The following is a 7975-nucleotide window of genomic DNA, read 5'->3' as shown; positions in this document are numbered from 1 at the left end:
AATCCAGTTTCCGGGACAAATCTGTTTCTCAGAGTCAAATATAGCTTAATATATAAATAAATATATATATATAGCTTATTCTATACCATACTTAAAATTTTTATTAACCAGATACTTCACAGTTGACTAGGACTTGGAGTAGGGAATACAGTACCAAAAAAAAACAAGCACTTCAAAAACAGTGACAGAATTATGTGGATCAGTTCTTCCCATTGGTTACCTTTGACCTCTTACCACTACCTTGCTGTGCATCTTTTACTGGGGTGTGTGTGTGTGTGTGTGTGTGTGTGTGTGTGTGTGTGTGTGTGTGTGTGTGTGTGTGTGCTTTATAGGTAGTATAAGACAAGGCAGGTTTTCCTAAGCCCCTCCCTTCTTCAGGGGGACTGGGATGGAAAGGTGAAGTCAGGAGATTCTCAGTTTGTTAAATGACTGGGGGGAAGAATTTCCCCAATAGCTGAGGGTCTTTTTCTTCCTCAGAACTCTTGCTGGGGCTGGTGCTTCTGGGCACCTACTTCATGGAGACCCTATTGGTCATGAAATCCACCACCCTAATATTATAGCCCAAATCATTGTCAAACAAAGAAATGAGTTCAACAAAGTGATTGTTGAGGGTGATGCCAGCCACAGCCTTGAAGGTGGAGGAATGGTGGGTGTCACTGTTAAAATTGCAGAAGACAACTTGGACTTTAGTGTAGCCCAGGATACCCTTGAGAGGGTATCCTACAAGGGTTGTTTTACCACTTTTTAATGTCATATTTGGCAGCTTTCTCCAGGGAGCAGGTCTGGCATTTGGCATGGGGACATGGACGACCTTGCTGTCAACTTCTCCATTCATCTCTGGGATGACCTTGTACATAGCCATTGCATTTCTCGTGGCAGCATGGATATTTCATGCTAGTCCTCAGTCATCACTCCACACTTTCTCAGACAGGGCTTGGTCTTTTGGCAGGCAATGATGACATGGACTGTGGTCAGGAGACCCTTCTTGATGCCAAAGTTATCACTGATGATCTTGGCAGCAGTGAGAGGAAAGAAGTTGGTGGTGCAGGAGATGTTACTGACTATTTCTTATTTATTTTTTATTTTTTAACACAGGCACACCTGAGCTCTGCTCATGAAGTCAGGATGGTCGCTTCTGGAGGAACTGCAGCTGATGAGGGGAAGCCACGGGGCCTATCACAAATGAATATAATTGATCCAAACATCTCCTCTGCTCCACTCTCAGTGGCTTTGCATCAACTTCTGAACCCAGATGAGGCTTCCTTGAAGCATCCGGCTCTGTTCCCTATTAATCTTAGGGGCACCGCAGAGCTGGAATGCATTGCTCTGCCTTTTTCTTTTCTTGTTTTGTTTTTGGGCCACATCTGGCGGTTCTCAGGGGTTAGTTCTGGCTCTGTGTTCAGGAATTCCACAGGGCGTAGGGGATCATATATGATGCCTTGAACACAGCTTGTTCGCATGCAAAAAGAGCAACCTGACCACTGTGCTAGCGCTCCAGTCCTGTTGTTGACAATCTTGAGGGAGTTGTCATATCTCTCATAGTTCACATTGTTCCATCACAGAAACATGGGGCCATCGGTAGAAGGGGCAGCAATAACGATATTTTTGGCACGCCTTTAAAGTAAATCTCAGACTTCTCCAGGGTTGTGAAGACTTCAATGGACTCCAGCACCATTTGATGTAGATGTGATCTTTTTCCTGGAAGAAGGAGATGGGCTTTTCATTAATGACAAGCTTTCCGTTTTCAGCCTTGACTATGTCATTGAACTTACTGTGGGTGAAATCATACTGGAATTATAGACCACGTAGTTGAGATCAATGAATGGGGCAATTGGTGGCTGCAATTTCTACTTGACAGACTTAAAGGCTACCCTGGTAATCAAACTGCCAATACAGCCAAATTTGCTTACTCTGACCTGACCATCTTGTCGCCTAGAGGCCCACCTGGCATTGTGCAAAAAGTAACTTCTGTCTAATAGAGAGGGCCTCTTGCTGTGTTTCTTTAATTTCCACATATGACTGAGATAATTCTGTATCCTTTTCTTTATTACTTCACAAGCATGATATTCTCTAGTTCTCAATGTTTCTGCAAATTGCATGATTTTTTTGCAATAGGAAAAAATCCATAGTATCCTATTGTGTATAAATACAAAGCTTGGTGATTCATTCATCTATATTTAGTCATGAGAAACCATCATTAACAGCATTGTCGATCATAGAATTTTAATCAATAAAAAAACCCCAAAAATATCACACAAAATCAATAGGATCTATACTTTTATGTAAAAACAAGCACTAATACCAATTCCATTGACTTAAAATTTTTAAGAAGTTTATCAAAATTTTAACAGCTAATTCATAGGTTAAGGTGTATTCCTTATATGTAGTTATAATCTTTTTTTAATTTTTTTTTTGTTTTTGGGCCACACCCTGCAGTGTTCAGGGGTTACTCCTGGCTCTATGCTCAGAAATCACTACTGCAGGCACAGGGGACCATATGGGATGCTGGGATTTGAACCACTGTCCTTCTGCCTGGAAAGCAGACACCATACCTCCATGCTATCTCTATGGCCCCTGTGGTTATAATCTTGATTTCATTCTTTATACTACATGGTCTTCCAAGTCTCATTTGGTACATATCCCTGCAGGCTTTCAAATATTATCTGGGTGGCCAGGGCAATCTCTGACCCTATGGGGATGAGCAGCACCACAGACTTGGGCCTTTGAGCTAAAATACTTGCCAAGTTGGCTGAGAATTGCCCTGAGATTTCCTGGCCCCACATTCTTTGAAAATATTTTTTAAGGAAACACACAAAATAAAAACCTGAAATTATAAGCAATTTTATTTAAGATTTTGTCATATTAATAACCTAATTGCACATTTTCAGATAGCATCTAAGTTCAGAAATCAAATGATATTAAGTCAATTTATTAAATGTCTACTATTTTTAGTAACACTGAGGTTTTACTTTTTTTTTACTTTTATACTTAAAAATTAAACACATTATAATATTGTTAATAGTGTTTCAGGCATACAATGTTTTATTTATTTTTTTTTATTTTGGTTTTTGGGCCACACCCGTTTGATGCTCAGGGGTTACTCCTGGCTGTGTGCTCAGAAATCGCTCCTGGCTAGAGGGGACCATATGGGATGCCGGGGGATGGAACCGCAGTCCGTCCTATGCTAGCGCTTGCAAGGCAGACACCTTACCTCTAGCGCCACCTTCCCGGCCCATTTTATTTATTTTTATATTTTGGGTTATACCCAGAAATTTTAGGGGGCTCTCTTCTGGATTTGTGCTCACAGATCATTCCTGGTAGGAACCATTATGGGTTGCTAGTGATTAAATCCAATTTGGCTATGTGCAAAGCACACTCCTTTTTTAACTGATTTTTTTAACATCTATGAAAGCTCATTTTATTTTCACCTAGTATATGGAAAATAAAAGACTAAATTTAGGCCATTTACCCTAAAGGAAGAGATGGAGCCAAGATTCAAATCTCAGGCTTTTCTTCCTAATTTGCCTCTACTAAGTCAAAACTCAGAGCACAAAGTTAGCATGGGGGACATATTTTGAAAATCAAGACCTAATTTCCAAGGGATGACAATGAGTCTTTCAGTACTTGGAGAAAAGCATCTAGCTTTCAGCAGCAAACTTTTTGGTGTATGCTGATGAGGTCTTGGTACCTGAATTGTAACTTCTGCTCAAACTTTTAGGGATTTGTTCTTTCATAAAACTCACCCTAATAACCAATGTTTGATGCATGCCTCAGATGTGCTGGGAAGGAATTCCAGTATAGTGAGTAAGGGAAGAGTTAGTCCATTGGGATTAAATTTTAAAAGGCCTATATTTTCCCCTTTTGATGTGTCTGACATTTGCTATGTCAACTGATTTTGGCTGGAGAGTAATGTGTAGTATTTACAGTTAAAGTAGCTGAATATTGTATCTGTGGATAGAAAAATTAAATAAGAATATCTATTTTGAAGACAGTTAAATGTAACAATATAGCTAAGTGTAGCTCAGAATTTGTCACTTTGAAAATATTCTTTTCAAATTATGTTTTCTATGTGTGACTCAACTCTCCCTACTCATAAAAATTATTTTATGGATTTTTGGAAACTTATAGAAAATACCTGTAAGCTGTTAAATTGTTTTTTTTGTTTTTTGGTTTGTGGGTCTCATCTGGTGATGCTCAGGGATTACACCTGGCTATGCACTCAGAAATCGCTCTTGACTTGGGGACCATATGGGACGCTGGGGGATCAAACTGTACTAGGCTAGCGGACACCTTACTGCTTGCGCCACCACTCCGGTCCCATTTGTAAGATATTTTTAAGTTATAAATTTCATGTTAAACATCATTTTCTGGAATCTTTTCTAGTTCCCATTGATTTAGGAAATGGGGGATTTAAACCATTGGTTTCATATATCTGATTTCTACTGACAGCCACCTCAGATCTCTAGCTACATTCATTAACTGGTTATTCTATCAACTTTCCATCAACCAGTCTTTCATCAACTAGGAAATTTTACTACATAATTGTTTCCATACACTGGCTGACTTTTATTTCTGAAAATTCTAATTCATCCTTATAAGCATGGCTCAAGGATTATCTTTGATAGGACCTTTGTAAGATTTTTAAATTTTTGAGACATACAGGCATTTCATTATCTAGGATTACTTTCTATTTACTGGTTCATCTCCCTTCTAGATGGTTCTATCTCTAGAAGCACGAAATTCTTTGAGCTTTGCATTTTTCCTCCAATACCAGCAGATTCTTGACAAATAGCAGGTAGTACACATTATGTGAATATAGAAAGTGCCTTCTTTGTGACTTTTGATAAGAAAATAGCCTTTGTTGAGCAGATATGTTGGAAAAGAATTTGTTGAAAGCTCACATTGATTCCTCAGCAAATATTTAGTGAACATATTTCATGTGCTTATCATAAATTAGTATAGAGTGTTGTGTGTGAGTTGCTTTGTGCAAAAATCTTAAAGGGGAGAAATATCCTTCAGTTTGAAAATTACCATATTTAACAGTGCCTGCACATGGAGAATATCTGCTTGATTTTTAAATGAATATATAAAGTACTCTATTAGTTGTAATAATTTTTCACATAAATGGTCTTACCTTAAAACTCACACAAGACCTTGTCCCCATAGACATTGGTAATTATACAATTTTAAAAGAACTGAGTCATAGAAAGGCTGAGTGACTTTCTTTAAGTTTTTAATCAGGACAAAAGCCCAATGTCACCAGTAGCAGGATGAATTAGATCTAGGTCTCCTGTTCACAGTTCATCTTGACTACTGGTAGAGTGTGTACTTATAATGTCATTATTTACTCCACAAAGTATTTTTGAGTGCCTCTAATAAGCATGACTGCTTTTTTGGTCGAATCACTTAGAAGGGAATGGGACTTAGGCATTGGTGGCTTCTCTGAGAAGTGATTGTGTTTGCTAACCAAAGTTTATCTGCAACTCACTGTGACTGTGAGCTGAATGTATATTGTGGATAGAAAGCTTTATTGGGAGTCTGTCTGTCTGTCTTAGGTGAGGTACAGGGGGGAAATGTGCAGGGGGGAAATGAAATACTATGCAGCTTTAGGAAAAAAGAAGTCATGAAATTTGCTTATACATGGATGATATGGAGATCATTATGCAGAATAAAATAAGTCAGAGGAAGAGGAAAAGACAGAATAATTTCACTCATTTATAGTATATAAGAAAAATAATACGTTTACAAAACCCAGAGACAAAAGGGAAAAGGATCAGGAGAAATAATTCTTGGTAGGAAGTTTGCTACAATGTGTGGTGAGTGCAGTTAGGGTAGTGAATGGTTCACTGTGACAGTAATGGTTGGAACTGACCACCTTGGACAAGAACTGGGTGCTGAAAGGAGATACAGTGATATGCATGGTACCCCTTAATTCTCAACAGTGCTAGCCACCATGTCAAAAAAGAAAAGAGAGAGAAAAAGAGAGAAGTATAGTGCTTGCCCCAAAGGCGGACAGGGGTGTGTGGGTGAGAGGAAAACTGGAGACATTGGTGGTGGGAATTGTGCACTGACAAAGGTTGTTGTAAATTGTATGACTAACTTAATCACAAACTTTATCTGTGGAAAAAAACTGTATTACGAATGCCATAGCCCAAATAATTGGCAAAAGCATCTATATATTTTTAAATTTAAACACTGAAGAGAGAACTGTAGTAGCAATAATTGAATGCCTAGAGTGTGCAAGTGGTGTTCCATGCAGCTCTATAAGTTGGGGAGATAAAGATGGGATAGTTCTTTACCTCAAAAAAGGCTCAGTTGTGGGGAAGATAAAGTAATGAGTACACACAGCACCACAGGGAAATAATCCATCAAAATGGATACTTAGCAGAGAGAGTACAGAGGGAAGAGTATAGCTCATCTGGATCCTGAAAGTGATATAAGAATCAACAATGGGAATTACATGTAAGGCAAAAAGAGTGGCATATTTGACATGGTTTGAGAAGCTGGTGTTATGCACAAGGCTGACCTTTGTTCTGTTCTTGTCACTATGGGAATCCCCAATTACAATCAGGAGTGACTCCTGAGCAAAGAATCAGGACTAAGCCCTGACCCCAAACAATTATGATCCAAGGACCTCTACCCTTCCTGAACAAAATAAAAAAAAAGGTTATTAGCGAGCTCATGACAAGTTGGACTGAATGAAGCAGAAGGTATAGAGTTGGAGATGAAAGTCATTGATAAAGAACCATTTGTAGCTGAGATGATCATGGACTAGAAGAATTTTTGGTGAGAGTAAATTTACCTTATGGAACTGTGTAGATAATGTAGATAACACAGAGAAGAGGTGACAGGTGTTAGTAGGAATGGAGCACTCAATTAACCAGAAGCATCTTCAGCCAGCAAGAATGGCATCTGTTGGGGCTGGAGCAGTGGTGCAGCAGTAGGGTGTTTGCCTAGCACAAGGCTGACCTGAGATGGACCACGGTTCCATGCTTGCAGTCCCATATGGTCCCCCAAGCCAGGAGCGATTTCTGAGCACATAGCCAGGAGTAACTCATGAGCATCACCGGTGTGGCCCCAAACCAAACCAAACCAAACCAAAACCAACCAACCAAAAAAAAAAAAAAAAGGTTGGCACCTGCCTTCTCTTTCTCAAATATCACTTGTTTCATGTCAGATGAGTTTCTACATTATTATATAGACTGGGACTTTCCAAAGGGGGTGTGTGAGTCATGTCTTGACCCCTCTCTTCATGGGCCACCTTTCTTTAAAGATGGTCATGAAAGGAGTGGGTGAGTTCCCAGTAGACACTCTGACTCACTCTGACTGTCATTTTATCTAACTAACCTCCCTCACCCTGACTACCAGAAGCTGTCCTGAAAACTCATTCTTGGGCAAGGAAGGTCTCCACCCAGTTTTCCTGCCCTTCTTAATCAGTAGCATCCAGAATCTTGATACCGGCCTCTCCTCTCTTCTTTGATTTTGGTGACCTGTTTAGACAGTTTGTGGGATTTCTGAGCTTGGCTCTCAGTTTGATTCTTGATTCTGTATATTCACTAAATAAATATTGAATGAACAGATGCCTTTGATCCTCCCATCACTGACAGTTCTTAGTGAGAAGCTTCTATAACCTTGATCTTCTGGGAGCCTTGAGGGCCACCTGTGGAGAGGACCTGAGAACTCCTGTGTTGTGATTCAAGTCACATTCTTGTCTGTGAGGCATGAACAACCCTCAGTCCTGGCTCCAGGGTGAATGAGAACACCCACAGAAAGTTCTATAAGGACTTTGTCCTTCAGGTTGCTATTCAGCAGCTGTGTCTCCTCTAAGAGTCAGTGAGAGTGGGGATCTCTCTGGCTTTCAGGAATTGACCTTGGTCACCATGGAGATGTGCTTGGTGGAGCAGTATACAAAGACTGTTCCAGGAAGTTCCACTTGTATTTTTCTTCTCAAGGCCCCTCTTTTCATAACCATTTT

At 39.7% G+C, this 7975-nt stretch overlaps 1 pseudogene; it reads right to left on the bottom strand.

The window, feature by feature from the left end:
- Window positions 1-508: 508 nt before the first annotated feature.
- Window positions 509-2099, bottom strand: LOC126024251 (glyceraldehyde-3-phosphate dehydrogenase-like; annotated as a pseudogene).
- Window positions 2100-7975: the final 5876 nt, after the last annotated feature.

Source organism: Suncus etruscus, chromosome 12 (genome assembly GCF_024139225.1).
Source record: "Suncus etruscus isolate mSunEtr1 chromosome 12, mSunEtr1.pri.cur, whole genome shotgun sequence".
Lineage (NCBI taxonomy): Eukaryota > Metazoa > Chordata > Mammalia > Eulipotyphla > Soricidae > Suncus > Suncus etruscus.
This window is presented reverse-complemented; position numbering and strand designations above follow the sequence as displayed.